The 18156-nt window shown below is 36.0% G+C and overlaps 1 protein-coding gene across 1 annotated transcript in view; it reads left to right on the top strand.

The window, feature by feature from the left end:
* The window catches only part of LOC5569480 (neuronal acetylcholine receptor subunit alpha-7), a 716979-nt gene that overhangs the window by 675852 nt on the left and 22971 nt on the right, over positions 1-18156 (top strand). The gene's annotated exons all lie outside the window — the stretch shown is intronic.

The raw sequence follows: 18156 nt of genomic DNA, 5'->3' as shown, positions 1-18156 counted from the left end.
ACATGCTGGAAATTATATGGTAATCATGAACTTTTGACCTGATTACTCACATTCTCTCGACAACATCACGCTCAATTTCTGGCAGAAATTAAAAAGGATCTGATTTTTTTTTTATTTTCTCCATTGACATCTTTGACCTTGCAATTTGATGCCTTTTTATAAATTCTACCCCATTACCCCGAATGCCATTTCCCCGAATCCTATCACCTCGAATTCCATTACCCCGAATATACCATTACCCCGAATTCTATCACCCCGAATGTTATTTCCCCGAATTTACGATTATTTTGACATGATGATATTGATGACATTTCCCCATCATATTGGAATTCGGGGTAATGTCATTCGGGGTTTTGGAATTCGGGGTAATGGCGTTCGAGTTAATGACATTCGGGTTAATGGGATTCGGGGTAATGGGGTAGAATCTTTTTTATATTATTTTCTTTTTATCTTCATACTGTATTTTTATTATATTCCAACGGCGGAATACGTTAACCCTCTAATACCCAACCCCGCCTTTAGACGGGATACACTTTGGAATTTTGAGTGTATTTACGTAGCTCGGAAATCAAAATGATTTTATAAGTTGCAAATTGCCTAAAATGCACACATTATCTTCAAATTTAGTAAAATTAGTCTGATCGTGCGAAAAACGTTACCAAAGTTTTACATTTCGACTTAGTTTTGCGAAAAACTGATATTTTCAAGTATATTACAAAACAGGGTTATTGAGCAATTTTGTTTGAACATTTAGTGTATATTTTTCGGCAAACTCAAGTTTACGGCTGGTATGAAGTTTGCCTGTCATAAAAGAATCGATACGTTGTATTTTAGCCAGCGAACTTTTGCCCTTACTAGATTCGAACTCTTGCCCCACCGGTGGGGCAAAAGTTCATTTAAGACAATCAATTTTGAAACTGTTATACCGTCAAGCTACCATTCACCGTGCATTTAAGAAAAATTTGCACTTCAATAAATTGTATAACTTTGCCAAATAATTTGATGTGTACTAGAATACCACGTGCACGTGCAATTATATAATAATTCAGGAAAAAATATAAAACTAGTGTTGGATAACAAAAAATACTCTAAAAATATATTTGAAAATGTAATGTTAAGGTCGCCTCGTACCGTGCTATGTCACCATTTACCGTGCACACTGGTGCACCATTCACAGTGCATATAGTTTTCGTCATGATTTAATTTTGTATCTTGAAGAAACGTTGGTAATGGAGCAACTATGTTGCTTGTAGTGTGCGCACTCATTTTTAAGAATATTAAAATCTTCATTTATAATAAAAACCATAAAACGTTTAAAAATTTACTAAATAAATAATTTTTCATTAAAATCGTTATAGGAGGTTTGACTGAATTCTCCAAACCATTTCATATTCACTCAAACACTCAAAATGAAGGTTTTTAATCACGACATAACAATAAATCTAATATTACCGAATAATTTCAATCTTTTTACAGTAATGCACGGTAATGGGAACCATACATATTGAAAAGGGTCCATTTACCGTGCATTTGGGTTTTGACTGAAACACAATGAAAAATTATAAATTGCATAAAATTTCATTGCTCATACGATGAAATACATCTAACTAGTGGTATCCACAATGTAAACTTGCTGAAATTTTGAAAAATTTCATACTCGAACGTTAAAAAGTAAAAATTGTAATTTTTGGCGTTTCTACTAAGAGTGTTGAAAAATCTCATTATCAAACAGAATTCATAAAATTTTGACTACATAAACTAGGTTTTTCAAAATGCTTTGTGACAAAAACTACTTCATTTTATTAGTTTTATCTTATTTTGCTGACAAAAGAATAATGTGTGAAAATTGTATGAATATTTTGTAGGAATTTGTATATGTGCACGGTGAATGGAGCCCGCACGGTGACTGGTGACTTAACGGTAACTAGAAATAGGTAAACATTTTGACACAAGTTTGTTCAGCAAAATTATAGCCAATATGTTACAGGTTCACTGTATGTATTTGTTGGATAAATGTACGACTCGTACTGGAAAAATCATCATTTCGCAACTTGTTGCATAAATAACTAGTATAATCTTTTAGGAAATACCACTCTTATTGAACCATCAAATAAAGTCCACTGCATTTTTAAAACTTTTGTAAATTGGAACTCGTAGAAAATAAGAGTTTACTTAATAACCTAAATTTATAAATGTCACGTAGCTTATGAACGAACTCTTGCTAAGAATTATTGGCTGATTATGGCTGCTTTCGTTGTTTTTAAAGCAATAATACTTTTTAAATTCGTTGATTGTATTAACAGTAGCGAAGTCGAAAATATAGGGTTGAAAATCGATTAAATTATAGCTGTATTTGAACCGATCTATCACAGTTCTGTTTTAGCTATCGTTCAGAGAGGACGTCTTTCTATTGTGTGGAGTGTGAAACATTAGTGATCTTTTCTCCAATTTCGGCTGGTACTACAAACAATAAACCACAGAACAAACACGAAACAATGGCTTCATCGCCGTATCATCTGACGTCGAACGGATCACGTCCCGAGCAGAAGAAAATAACTACTGAATACCAAATTGAGGTATTCCATACCAGACAATTTCCAATACTTACAACCTGAATGAGGTATGAATGAGCCCTGCATAAGAGGTAAAATACCTCAAATAATACCTTATGCATATTCTACAAATACCAAGCTGATAACTAGATCAGGTATTGTAATACCTAAATAATACTTGATGGATTTTCATATAAAAGTGGAATTTTTCAATACCTCCAGCAGTCCTCAATAGCTATCGAATACCAAAATGAAGTATTTTTAATTGTTTTTCAAATACCATTATAATACCAAAATGAGGTATTGACAACTGCATAATACCTAATTATGGTATGATACCAAAATATGGTATGCATAAGTTATTGGGGAGTTATTTGTTCCTCCTCGGGGTGTTAACACGTTGGTGATCGATCTTGCAAATTTGCCAGCCAAGAAGATCAATATGGAAATGATTGCCATGTTCATCCACGACAAGTTGAGAATTCAGTTTTCGAGCATTCAACCACTACAACATAACACAGGAAAGTCATTGGTTTTCATCGAGTGTCAGGTGTTTGAACCGCAAAAGACTATACCGTGCAGCCCCGCTAATTTGAACGGTACCTCATGCAAACCATCGGGGTTCATTTTTAATTTGAACATCTAGTCACCCTAGAAACGTGTTTCTTTCTCTTTCACTGTTTTGTTTTGATTCTGCGTTTCGTTCTACAGCGTTCCATTTCACTTTACTCCGTTCCATTAGCTAAATGACGTTTGAACCATTTTTAATCTGAACGATGTGCAAATTAGCGGGGTACAGATTAAATGTGGTCAAACCAACGGGGGTATCCGGTACATATTTACTATAATTTTTCAGCAAATAGTAGGTTAATGGATCCCATTTCAGAAAAAAAGAGTTGTTTCAAGCTATTAAAACCACCCAGTCAAGAAAATGTCCTGGAAAAGATGGATTAACAAAAAACTTTTATACTAAATGTTGGGAAATCATTAAGACAGAGCTTCTGTTAGTAGTAAATGAAGTGATTAACGGAAAAACATCCACCAAATTTTTAGAAGGAGTAATAGTATTGATCAGATAGAATGAATCAAACAATGACATAAGCGGATTTAGACCAATAACATTATTGAAATTTGACTACGAATTAATTTCAAGAATCCTCAAAAACAGATTAGTTAAACTGAATGAAGTCTTACTATCAAATACACAAAAGTGTTCCAATGGTTCCAGAACTATCTTTGAAGCCACTTGTGGCATAAAAAAATAAAATTGTGGAGATAAATTTAAGAAGAAAAAAGGGGTTGCTCATTCCATTCGAACTTGAGAAGGCTTTTGATAGGGCAAATCACGAGCATCTTTTAACGACTTTATCAAAAATGGGAAAAAATAAGAGATTCGTTGATTTTGTGAGGTTATGCCAGGATAACACGTTTTCAAGGATTATTATTAACGGTTACCACGGAAGCGATTAGAATTGAAAGATTAGTCCGACAGGGGGATCCATTGGCAATGATTCTGTTTTGCTTGTATCTTGAGCCTCTTTTACAGAAGATTCGGAATATTTGTGAAGATGAAATGGACTTACTGGTCAGTTATGCAGATGATATAAGTCTGATCATTTTGATGTGAGGAAACTGAGTGTAGTGAAACAAATTTTCGATAATTTTGAATTAGTTGCTGGGGCGAAGGTTAATTGCAATAAAACGAAAACAATGAGGATCGGAATAAAACAAAATTTTATCATACCTGATTGGTTGGAGCACAAATATTTTAGGAATTTAGTTCAATAATAATAGCAATGCGATGATTGAAAAGAAATGGAACGAAATTTTACAAAAGTTGAGGTACCGTAATCCGGGGTAACATTGATCAGTTTTTGAGATATTTCTTAAATTTTTCATTTAAAAATCCAACTGTCGCAAGTTTTGTATGTTTAAAACAAGTACTGGTACCCAGTGCTCATGTCTGTATACTATATTTTTGTTTTCAAAACATTTAAGTATGTTTAAATAAATGTCAATTTTTTGATTTAGCTAATATGGAGTAACATTGATCACCCATGTAAACAACCTACGGTTATATTGAAAATGTCTTTAAGGCCGGAACAAATCATAAAATCTTCTTTTGTCACTTTCCATCAAAATGCGTCGAGGGGGGGGGGGACAATAAATAATAAAATGGAAATTCAGGTAAATCTATCATTATCTATTTTCACATGCTGCAAAACCATGTTTTTGCAGCGTATACCTGCCAAGGGGGCCAGATAGCCGTAGCGGTAAACGCGCAGCTATTCAGCAAGACCAAGCTGAGGGTCGTGAGTTCGAATCCCACCAGTCGAGGATCTTTTCGGGTTGGAAATTTTCTCGACTTCCCAGGACATAGAGTATCTTCGTACCTGCCACACGATATACGCATGCAAAAATGGTCAATCGGCAAAGAAAGCTCTCAGTTAATAACTGTGGAAGTGCTCATAAGAACACTAATCTGAGAGGCAGGCTTTGTCCCAGTTGGGACGTAACGCCAAAAAGAAGAAGAAGAAGAACCTGCCAAGGGGCGATCCATTAATTACGTAAGACAATTTTGGCGGTTTTTAGACCCCCATAGGGCATAGTAAGATTTTTTGTATAAAAATTAAAAATAATTTGTATGGCGCGTAAGAAATCTCAAACCCCCCCTCCCCCCTTAAACCCTTACCAAATTAATGGACGACCCCCAATCAAAATGTTTTAAATTATCATCAAGTGTTTTTTTTTTTCATAGCATTGATCGTATTACATTTTTCATAATTAGAATTTTAATAACAACAATCTCCAAGTTTTCCACCCATAGTCTTGTTGTGGTGAGAGAAAATACTGAATTGATAAAATCAACAAGCACAACTTTAAAATTGTGTTTCAACTATGGACAATTTTAGGAAAACTGTGAAAATGTTGCACTTAGAACTTGAAATTCAACTGAGATTGTTTTAATTTGATGTAACATGTAGGTTATATCCTTGTGGTTGTAAAAATATTTCACTAGATTTGAAGAAAACAAACAATATATAGTCCTTCCACGCCCACATTTATTATTCTGATTCAGTTTTATATTTATGAAGCATTTTTCCACATAAAAATGATTTTATTCTTTAACGAAACATAAATTCATAACGTTTACACAACGCAATGAAGACAAGGTGTAGTAAAACACACGGCATAAAAATTAACAAGGCAGGCTCTTTACAGTTGTAAATAACATGTTTGATTGTAAACATGTGATGTCACTCCTATCGTACCATATACCTTCCAGACCACTAGATCTTTCTTTCTTTTTTTGCAAATTTCTAGAAAACTTATTCAAATAGTCGCTAGTCAGAAAAATGAACAAACTTACTTTATCGATCCTACGTGTTTCGTAGACAAAATTCCACATGTTCCGCTGTTATCCAACTAGATTTTTCACTTTTAGAACGTTTAATTCCGGAATTACAAAACGGCGTAAGTAAGAATTTCAACTTTCGCAACCCAACCGACCCAAGTGGCTTAACCACGAATCAAAACAAAACACTACTTGAGCCAATTTTACACTGGTAGTAAAACGTCTAAAGTAACTGAATGAAACGGCTTATCATTTTGTTATACAGTGGGATTTCGTTTTTGGCATGCTCCGATTTTGGCACCCCCCGATTTTGGCAACAAAATGGATCCGTTTTTGGCAACATTTTTCAATACCATTAAAATTTGTATTTTTTTTGTAAATATTATCGTGTCTGTTGCTTTAGTCATTTGAACAGCATGTCACCTCCACACCGATTACATTCCAGAGCTCCATTTTCGTCAATATTTCCCCAAATCTCACCAATTACCAAGGACTCGCGTACGCGCTTATTTACTTCAGAATGGTCATTGGTCATACATTGACAACGTTTCATGAGGCCAATAATCGCCACCAGTATCTCAACTAAAGACTCTTTTCTTAGGCATTCCTATTGAGTGTCCAGCCCACTTGAGTCTGCCAGTAGGTGATACAATAAAAACACCTTTCTTCAGATTTGGAACAGCTTGTTTGAACAAAGCACCAGCACCGACATAAGAGCATAATCTATGACTCACACAGAGTTACAATCATAAATCTTGTCTCATCTTTTTGGCTCACTGTCTTTATAGTTATGGATTTGCAAACATAGCGCATGTAAAAACACACCACAATAATATATACAAATATGTACAGCAAAATGTCGTGCATCATAACTTTCAATAAATTTCATTAAATAACATGACAAATGCGAATACAGTCCAAACTACAATTTAGTCTCAATAATATCATTGAAGCGTGCGATAAATACGACTGAGAGTATTTTAACTATTTGTCTGTGGTATTGGTGTGTATATTGATCTCTCTACGTCAACTATTTCAAGCTAAGATTCCTTTTTTCTATAGACTCTGTGACTCTGTAAGGCGTTAGATTTGTTAAGAGACGATCCAGAATTACGAGCTGAGTCTATGAGATTCCTAACTGTACCCTGGAGAATCCTTAAGGGATTCTTGGTTCTTGTGGGACTTTCCAGAAATTTTAACGAATTCATGAGGATATCTGCAGATTCCAAGTGGACACTGAGTGCTTCTTGAGGGATCCTTAGAGTGTATAAATGGTTATGGAGAATTATGTCCAAAATCTGGTAATTCCTAATAAACACTAGGGCGTCCTGTAAATTTTAAGCGGGATAATGTGAACTTCTAGTGGTATTTTTAATATTTCCGGCGAAAACTTGGGGATTTTGAAAAGGTTCCCAGAGGAATTTGAGGTGTGCTAATGGTAGCCTAATAATAATAAACTTAAAATGTTTTTTCATCGGAGACTTGAGAATTTTCAGCAACATCGCAGCGGAATTCCAAGATATTAACTCCTAGCAAAATCCTTAGCAAGATCCTGAGAACTCTATGCAAGATCCTGCAGATGCTTGGCAAAATGCTTCAGAGTTCAAACATTTTTCTGTATATTTCTTATGAGAACCTAAAGATTCCTATAAGGTGCTTGAGGTTTTATAACAGGATCATGTAATTTTCAGTTGATTTCATAAGGTAGGTGTAAACCATATATCAAGCTCAATGAAAAATTATTTCAAGTAAAAATTAAATTGTACAGAATTACAAGTCACATTTATGCATCATCTCATGTTTATGTTTGCCCTTTTGATTGCAGTCAACCGTTCATTATAAAATGCTTTACTTTTTCAGAAACATAAGTTGAAAGAGCAATTCTAAACTTACCGAATTTTTCAAATTTTACGCTTAAGTCCTAAAGTTAAACTGATTATAAATGTTCATTCAATTAAACAAAAAAAGGTAATGCCGTTTTGCAATACCCAGCGCTTTTGATTCGTAATTACGTCTTTATAAGAAAACAAAAATATTTTTTATTCATAGTTTTAAGAAAATGTCTTGTTCTTGAATGAAGGTCACTTATGCGATTATTGGTTTTACAAGGCCCTTTTATACAAAAATTTAATAAAGCATCTAAATATAATCGAAGACGTTGAGGCGTAAAAACGCCACCAGAAAAACGTTTGCCAGATTTAACATTACGGGGCTACAGATTCATAGCATAGTATAACCCTTCGGAAAAATACTTCGAAGTGAACCTTTTCGAAGTCTCAAAGCCTTATGATTCCATAAAAATGATGTTTTAACATTGTAATGATGTTTTCAAAACCAATAATTGAAAAATAAAATTTGGAATATGGGTTCCGATTTTGGCACGGTTCCGTTTTTGGCAACTGAAAATTTAAACTTTGTTGCCAAAAACGGAATCCCACTGTATTTTTTTATGTGGAAAATAATAGAAAATACCTAGTTTTTGAACGCGAGCTGATTGTATGCAAATTTAAGCGATGTACACGGCGAAAAAATGTTAAAAGGTGATTCATTTTTAACAGTTTTAGAAGACAGATTGCGATTTTTCTTAATTAATTTTCTCAAAACTGTATTAAAGTTACTTACGTCGATTTGAAAAAGTAATCGAGATTTGTTCGAGGTGGATATGAATGACGTCGTCAAGTAGCTGTCAGTTTTCGGAAAATATCACCTTCCTAATATAGTACACCGTGGTAATTTGATACGCAGCTTGGTGATGATGATTACGCTTTCAAAATTTATACATTTGACAAGATGTTCTTTGAAGGTTTATAGAAATGATAGTTCATGGAAATCACTAAAATATTTCATTCTGTAAGGCTAAACTGTTAAGCTAGGTATGCTGTTCAGCTCAAGAAAAGTAAAAAATTTTGCTCAAGAAATGGTCAAGAAATTTTCTACAGAGAGCTCCAGTTGAGTTGACATTTCTCTTCAACAGCGTACTGCGATCAAAGAAAAATGCTTTTCTTGAACATTTCTTGCAAGAAATTTCCCACGCATCGAGATAGGCATACTTCCCATTAAGGTAAAAATAGCATAAACATAATTTAAAGAGATTTTTTTTTCGAGAAAACTTATTAGCATTAACATATTTAAAACGAGTAAAAATCACGAAAAACAATAATGGAAACCAACACTGGAAATAAAACATTTTATTTATTCCCCCCTCTGACTTTTTGAAAAATTTCAAGGGGGGGGGGGTGACAAAAGTAAAATTTCAAATTTGTTCCGGCCTTATTACTTAAATCTTGGCCCCTGAAGCTGAATATGAAAACCAAAATTTTACAAGTCATTTACTTTTTTAGTTATTCCAAAAATTAAAACATCTCGAACAGCGGAATACGCCTAAAGGTAGGCAATTTCCTAAGGAAATTGTACATTTTTAACAGTAATTCGTTAATGTTGCCAAATTGAACGTTCTAATGAATATTCTGACAATGAAATCGTTTTTGGCGCTGCCATTTTCAGTAAGAATCAAATTTTCCTTGCTCATATCGCTTGCACAACTTATGTGAGACATGATCAATGAAATCGTTGTTACAAAAAGTTGTTAAATTTACGCATGAAGCAAAAGCAATTTGCGAAAACATCTCAATTTTAATTAGTTCATGAATATAAGAAGGATTCGCGATTCATGCTCTGGAAATATTCCATCAATAAATGATGATACGAACTTTTACGAGATGGGTCATTCCGATCAATGTTACCCCGCTGATCAATGATACCCCGGATTATTAATTTTATTTATTTATTTATTTCATGAGCTGTCCAGAATTGGAATCGAAGTGTCCACAAATCAAGGCAAAAGTAAGGAAGCGTCCGGAATAAGAATCATGGGAAGTCCACACATTTTTATTTAATTAAAATTATTTATGTTGCGGAATCGAAATCTTCACCCACCATTCGAAAGCTAAGGGGTTTCAAGGCTCGATGACGCGGAGGAATCATACAAACTGATTTATTTTATTTGCTTTTCGATGAGTAACACTTCACTGAGGCCTTAAGTGTCCGTAATATGAATCAAAACGGTATATTTCCAAATACATAAAAAATAATCCAACATCTCACAGCATTTATAATCATTTCTGTTCTAACTTGCCTAAACCACATATAACGGAGAAATATCCACAATTCCGATGAGACATTATTTGTAAGAATGTATTCAGTAGACAAATTTCTTCAGACTATCAAGTAAGATGGTTTCTCTTAATCAATGAGAAAATCATTTGTGCTGAAAAACAGTTTCGGTTTGGCAGTTTGATGAGTGCTCCCCAGGATATTTTTCAATTCATTATGATAGTCATACTTGATTTTCCTCTTCTAGAAGCTAGACTTCTAGACTCTAGTCACCTTTGTAACCAACAGGTTACCCACGCTGATTTTGATTCTGATCATGTTCCTGTTACATTTCAAATATCCCATGAAGCGATTCTCAATTCTATCAGCTCCACTTTCAATTATTTTCGAGCCGATTGGATTATACATGAGAAACATACATTGATAGTGATCTTAATGTTAGCATTTCTTGGCAAACAAACCTTGATATTGACAATGCTCTTGAAACTTTAACAATTTCCATTGTTGAAGCCAGGAGCATTACAATTCCAAAATGTGAAGTAAAATTTGAATCCGTGATTATAGACGATGATCTTAAACTCTTGATCCGCCATGAAAACGTAAGGAGAGGGCAATTTCAACGCACTCGCGATCCTGCTATGAAAATTATGTGGCAGAATTGGCAGAAAGAAATAAAAAACGTTTTTCACAATTAAGAAACAATAATTTTGAAAATAAAATTTCTCAATTGGAACCTTGCTCTAAGCCCTTTTGGAAATTATCTAAAATTTTGCGAAAACCTCAGAAGCCAATACCGGCATTGAAAGATGAAAACAAATTATTACTAACTAATGGCGAAAAAGGTCAAAACATGCTATGCAATTTGAAAGCGCGTACAATTTTAATTAGTCCAATAGAAAATCAAGTTACTCAGGACGTCGAAAACATATTTAATCAAAAGAACGTTTTCGAAAATTCTTGGGAGACTGATTTGGAAGAAGTGAGAACTATTATTTAAAAAATCAAAAATATGAAAGCGCCTGGCGATGATGGAATTTTCTACATCCTCATCAAGAAACTTCCACAAAGTAGCTTATCATTTTTAGTTGATATATTTAACAAATGTTTTCAGTTGGCATATTTCCCTGACAAATGGAAAACTGCTAAGGTTGTACATATTTTAAAACCAGACGAAAATCCTGCAGAAGCTTCTAGCTCTCGCCCATTCCGCTTTCTTTCCACCATCAGTAAATTTTTTGAAAAGGTCATTTCGAACAGAATGATCCACGTCAATAAAAAATCATATCATAATAAAAAATCATTTTTACCAATGAACAGTTCTGATTCTGCCATGGACATTCGACCACTCATCAACTTTTACGTGTAACAAACTTGATTCGTTCCAACAAATCTGAAAGCTAATCTACTGATCTTGCTCTTCTAGACATAGAAGAAGCATTCGACAGTGTTTGACACTCAGACTGGATTGTAAAATTAAAAAAACTTTAATTTTCCTACATACTTTGTTAGAATAATCGAAAATTATCTGTCGAATCGTGCATTTCAGGTTATAATTGAAGCGTTATTCTTGACTACACTGAAACAAAACAACAGATTAAATTTCAAATACTTTTTAAATGATATTGCCGCCCAACATGTCCTTTCGATAAGCGGACGTTCAAGACTTCATGAAGAATGTTTATTCGGGTTACCATCACACTACCGTTATAAAAGGTTATATCGCATTTGACAGTGCTGCAACTTGCGAACCCGGGGCGTGGATGCATAGCGGAAGGTGCTCCGACATCAAGTTGTTTGCTTTTCCGGGTACTTGCAACCTATATGACCGTCAGAGGATGCAGGGCGAGAAGTACCGGGCAGGAAAAAAGTCAGATGCAACAGGTTGAATTTGAAATATTATATTAACCTTCCTGTTGCATTCGGGTCAATATGACCCGAAACCGACTTTTGAGCACTTGTAACTTTTTAACGGAACCACCTAGCGCTTTGAAACTTTGTGACTTTTCCTATTTTCGGGAAAACTGTATTTCGGCAAAAAATTGAATTTCTAGCACGTTTCTGAAGGGCGCCACAAAAAAAGTTACACTTAAGGCATTCGGGTCATATTGACCCGGATTTGACATTGCAATTCTGTAGGTGTTTTCCAGTCAAATTTCAAAGTTTTTATACTCAAAAGAATCGTCAACTCATAAATTTTATGAATTTGAGCTGTAAACTAAAATTGACCGGGTTTGACGGCCTAGAATCGGCGACAAACGGATCAAGGTTTAGCCATTCTTGGAAGGGCATCCATTGCATGATTGGCGACGTGTTTTGCATTTCTTATTGGATTCCAAGAGACCAAATATGTAGCCGCTTCTGATCAGAACTGAAACCAATGCCTCCATCAAATACCTAAGGAAGTCACAATTGTCCGGTGGCCACGGCATGGTCCAGAGACCCCGGTACACGAGCTGTAGACCCCGGAAATGTGGCCAATTTGCAATTTCTGTAGAATCCAGCCATGCGACATATCAAAATTTGCAGAATTTCATGTAAAAAACATACGAGATAATCTCAGCAGCCCTGAGCCATGATTTGGCTACTCGGTGGCCAAATAATCGGTTCCGTAGGTTCCAGAGGTCCCAGTAAAGTGGCCAATTTGAAACTTCCATAGAATCCTGCCATGCGACATATCAAAATTAGCAGAATTTTATATAAAAACCATCCAAGGGAATCTAAGCAGCCCTGGGCCATGATTTGGCTACTCGGTGGCCAAATAATCGGTTCCGTAGGTTCCAGAGGTCCTAGTAAAGTGGCCAATTTGAAACTTCCATAGAATCCTGCCATGCGACATATCAAAATTAGCAGAATTTTATATAAAAACCATCCAAGGTAATCTAAGCAGCCCTGGGCCATGATTTGGCTACTCGGTGGCCAAATAATCGGTTCCGTAGGTTCCAGAGGTCCCAATAAAGTGGCCAATTTGAAACTTCCATAGAATCCTGCCATGCGACATATCAAAATTAGCAGAATTTTATATAAAAAACATCCAAGGTAATCTGAGCAGCCCTGGGCCATGATTTGGCTACTCGGTGGCCAAATAATCGGTTCCGTAGGTTCCAGAGGTCCTAGTAAAGTGGCCAATTTGAAACTTCCATAGAATCCTGCCATGCGACATATCAAAATTAGCAGAATTTTATATAAAAACCATCCAAGGTAATCTAAGCAGCCCTGGGCCATGATTTGGCTACTCGGTGGCCAAATAATCGGTTCCGTAGGTTCCAGAGGTCCCAGTAAAGTGGCCAATTTGAAACTTCCATAGAATCCTGCCATGCGACATATCAAAATTAGCAGAATTTTATATAAAAAACATCCAAGGTAATCTGAGCAGCCCTGGGCCATGATTTGGCTACTCGGTGGCCAAGTAATCCATTCCGTAGGTTCCAGAGGTCCCAGTAAAGTGGCCAATTTGAAATTTTCATAGAATCCTGCCATGCGACATATCAAAATCTGCAGAATTTTATGAAAAAATCACCTGAGCTAATCATAGCAATAATGTGCCATGTTTCAGCCATTCTGTGGCCATATAATTGGTTTTGTAGGTTCAAGAGGTACTGGCAATTTAGTCAATTTATACTTTCCATAGTACTCACCCATGCGATATATCAAAATTTGATACATTTTATGGAAGAATCACAATGTTATCAGTCCACTCTCCACAACTCGATATTCTTTAACTCGATATCCTCTATATCTCGATGGACTTTTCAATTCTTCATTTCCATAAATCGTACTCTCCTTAAGTCGATATTTCTGTAAATCGATATCTCCACTAGTCGATGTCACGTAAGAGGTAATTTTCTTTCCACAACTCGATATCCATTTGAAAATCATTCTTATTTGGGGTAACTGGGTTAAATTCTTGTTTCGAGGTGAATAAATACAGGTCGGACTCGATTATCCGGAGACTCGATTATCCGGTGTCTCGATTACAGATTTCATTTTTTCTTCTAATGATTCGCTTATCCGGAGGATTCGATTACCCGGATTGAATTAAAAATCGATACTCCGGATAATCAAGTCCGACCTGTACTTGCAAGTTAATAATTTCAAAAATAAATGCATATAAAAAATGTTGTCAAAAACAATAAAAGTTTGTAAAATACTATAAACAAAATAATATTGTTCTCTTACAGAAGTGGTCTTATATGTATTGGAAATACAGTAGGATTCCGTTTTTTGGCAAAATTGAAATTTTCAGTTGCTAATAACCGAACCGTTCCAAAATCTGAACCCAATTTTTTAATTTCAAGGACTATGTTATCAATCTAAAGACCCATCATATAAAATTGTAACAGGCGTTCCATACACTTTTTTATTGCTGAAATATATTTAATGATGTTTTATTAGCTTTATGCATACTATTTGTACACATAGACCATGTGAAAACCTTAATCGCATAAATGATGCTTATTCAAGAAATAAACAAATCGTCAAAATAGTGTTAGAATACAGATAAACAATAATTTGCGGGAAATTCTCAAGTCTCAAAAGTTCATAAGGACTTTCTAGACTGCCACTAGCAATCTCTGAATTTCGCTGTAAACCTATTCAGAATGCTCAAGATTTTGCCAGAAATATTGAAAATACAACTGGACATCCACAGTATTCCGCTAGAAATTCACATGCCGCCTTAGAAATCTCAGGAGTTTACAAGGAATCAACAGATTCCGTACAGCATCCTCAATAACTAAATAAACATTCTCAAGATCCCGCAAGAAATACTCAGATTTCGCTCAGTACATTCAATATAAAAGGGGTCGATAGGATCTCATGAGGAACATTTTGATAAATTCATGCGGCCCGCATACTAGATTCAAATCTTGATATATTACGCAGTATAATCCAGCCTGAGCAACACTTATTAGAATGTTGGATCGTTTCTAAAAAAGTTCAACGTCATACAGAGCATCTATCGTATTCATTGAAGCGTGCATCGACCTTATTGAGGATGAAGTATAGTGTAAATCAGGTTCTTGTGAGTTATTTATTTCTCTAAGTATTATCAAAGTTATGGATTATTTGTTGACACAAATGGAATTTACTTGAAAACGAATCTACTTGAAATACGCAATTTTTTTTATGAAATGCCATGAAAAGCTGAGATACGACTGTTATGCTTCTACATACGCATTACATGTCATTGCACAATAAAAATAACAGTGAGCTGAAGTGGTGAGTTAAATACTTTCTATTCCTCTTGTGACAATGCTGCTTGTTCAAACGAGCTGTTCCAAATCTGAAGAAAAAATACTTTTATTAACTTTATGTGTTGTCCGTTGCCTAATGTTAGTGATCGTTCAGTCTGTGCAGCCTATGGCTGAAGACGGTGTAAATTGTCTTTTATAACCTACCGGCATACTCAAGTGGGCTTGTCATACAGCGTGAATGCCTGAGATTGTTGGAGCTTTAGTTGAGATGTTGGAACTCTAGTTGAGATGCTCATTGAGATTAATGAATTCGTGAAACGTTGCGAACATACGAATATCTAAAATTAAATAAGCACGTAAGGTAATCCTAAAAGTTAGTGATATTTGGGGGAATATCGGCGTAAATTGAGCTCTGGAATGCGGTAAGCGTGAAGCTGGCTTGCTTTTCAAATGACTTAATCAAAAGACATAATAATATTTACAAAAAATATAAATTTTAATGGGATTCAAAAATGTTGCCAAAAACGGATTCATTTTGTTACCAAAATGGGGGGGATGAGGGAGTGGTGTAAAAATGGATCATGCCAAAAACGGAATCCCACTGTACAAGAATTTTTTCTTTCAATTTTGTGATTTTTTGTGTCGGTATATTCTATAGCTCAATAATTCTACAGTCAAACCTCAATGAGTCGATATACTCGAGGAACCATCGACTCATGCAAATTTTGATATGTCACATGGCTGGGTTGTACATAATTCGAAAATTGGCCACTTCGCTGGGGCCTCTGGAACCGGTTCTGTGGCCACAAAGTGGCCAATATGGCTTATGACAGCAAGGATTCCCTCAGATGTTTTTTATTCATAAAATTCTGCAAATTTTGATATGTCACATGACTGGGTTGTACATAATTCGAAAATTGGCCACTTCGCTGGGGCCTCTGGAACCGGTTCTGAGGCCACAAAGTGGCCAATATGGCTTATGACAGCAAGGATTCCCTCAGATGTTTTTTATTCATAAAATTCTGCAAATTTCGATATGTCACATGACTGGGTTGTACATAATTCGAAAATTGGCCACTTCGCTGGGGCCTCTGGAACCGGTTCTGTGGCCACAAAGTGGCCAATATGGCTTATGACAGCAAGGATTCTCTCAGATGTTTTTTATTCATAAAATTCTGCAAATTTTGATATGTCACATGGTTGGGTTGTACATAATTCGAAAATTGGCCACTTCGCTGGGGCCTCTGGAACCGGTTCTGTGGCCACAAAGTGGCCAATATGGCTTATGACAGCAAGCATTCCCTCAGATGTTTTTTATTCATAAAATTCTGCGAATTTTGATATGTCACATGACTGGGTTGTACATAATTCGAAAATTGGCCACTTCGCTGGGGCCTCTGGAACCGGTTCTGTGGCCACAAAGTGGCCAATATGGCTTATGACAGCAAGGATTCCCTCAGATGTTTTTTATTCATAAAATTCTGCGCATTTTGATATGTCACATGACTGGGTTGTACATAATTCGAAAATTGGCCACTTCGCTGGGGCCTCTGGAACCGGTTCTGTGGCCACAAAGTGGCCAATATGGCTTATGACAGCAAGGATTCCCTCAGATGTTTTTTATTCATAAAATTCTGCAAATTTTGATATGTCACATGACTGGGTTGTACATAATTCGAAAATTGGCCACTTCGCTGGGGCCTCTGGAACCGGTTCTGTGACCAAAAAGTGGCCAATATGGCTTATGACAGCAAGGATTCCCTCAGATGTTTTTTATTCATAAAATTCTGCGCATTTTGATATGTCACATGACTGGGTTGTACATAATTCGAAAATTGGCCACTTCGCTGGGGCCTCTGGAACCGGTTCTGTGGCCACAAAGTGGCCAATATGGCTTATGACAGCAAGGATTCCCTCAGATGTTTTTTATTCATAAAATTCTGCAAATTTTGATATGTCACATGACTGGGTTGTACCACAGACAAACAGACGTCACACTCTCATCGTTGTCAATCAACCACCTTTTTAACGGTCGATTCAAAAATATGGTAGGTGGCCGATCCGCCACCCGCAGCGCTCGTATCGTTTTTGTTCGTGTTTGACATTTACACACTACCGCCATCTGTTGGCCCGTCGGCCAAACACATCGATTATAGCATTGGGCGTACATGTCTTCGTGACTATGATTTTGATTAAGATTTGTTCTAAGTGTTACGTCTGTTTGTCTGTGGTTGTACATAATTCGAAAATTGGCCACTTCGCTGGGGCCTCTGGAACCGGTTCTGAGGCCACAAAGTGGCCAATATGGCTTATAACAGCAAGGATTCCCTCAGATGTTTTTTATTCATAAAATTCTGCAAATTTTGATATGTCACATGACTGAGTTGTACATAATTCGAAAATTGGCCACTTCGCTGGGGCCTCTGGAACCGGTTCTGTGACCAAAAAGGGGCCAATATGGCTTATGACAGCAAGGATTCCCTCAAATGTTTTTTATTCATAAAATTCTGCAAATTTTGATTTGTCGCATGTCTGGGTTCTGCGGAAGGTGTAAATTGACCACATATCCGGATATCTCTGGTGTCTATCTGGGGGCTCTGAGTCCTGTTCCGTGGCCACCAGACAGTTCTAGCTGCTTCAAATTGTTGATAGTAGCAATAATTTCAGTTATCATAGGAAGCTTCTACATATGCATCCATTTGTAAACCAATACTGATAATTTCACGACTCCTATCGTGAAAAGCATGCCCTTTCAAAAATGGCCAAACCTTGATCTGTTCGGCGCCGATTCTTAGCGGCCAAACCCGGTAAATCCTTGTGTCCGGCCCAGATTCGGAAAATTTATGAACTAACGATCATTTTGAGTATAAAAACATTGTAATTTGGTTGAAAAATGCCTGCGAAACTACTGTGCCAAATCCGGGTCAATATGACCCGGAATGCC

Source organism: Aedes aegypti, chromosome 1 (genome assembly GCF_002204515.2).
Source record: "Aedes aegypti strain LVP_AGWG chromosome 1, AaegL5.0 Primary Assembly, whole genome shotgun sequence".
NCBI lineage: Eukaryota > Metazoa > Arthropoda > Insecta > Diptera > Culicidae > Aedes > Aedes aegypti.
The sequence above is the reverse complement of the archived record's forward strand: the minus strand, read 5'-3'. Positions and strand labels throughout refer to the sequence as shown.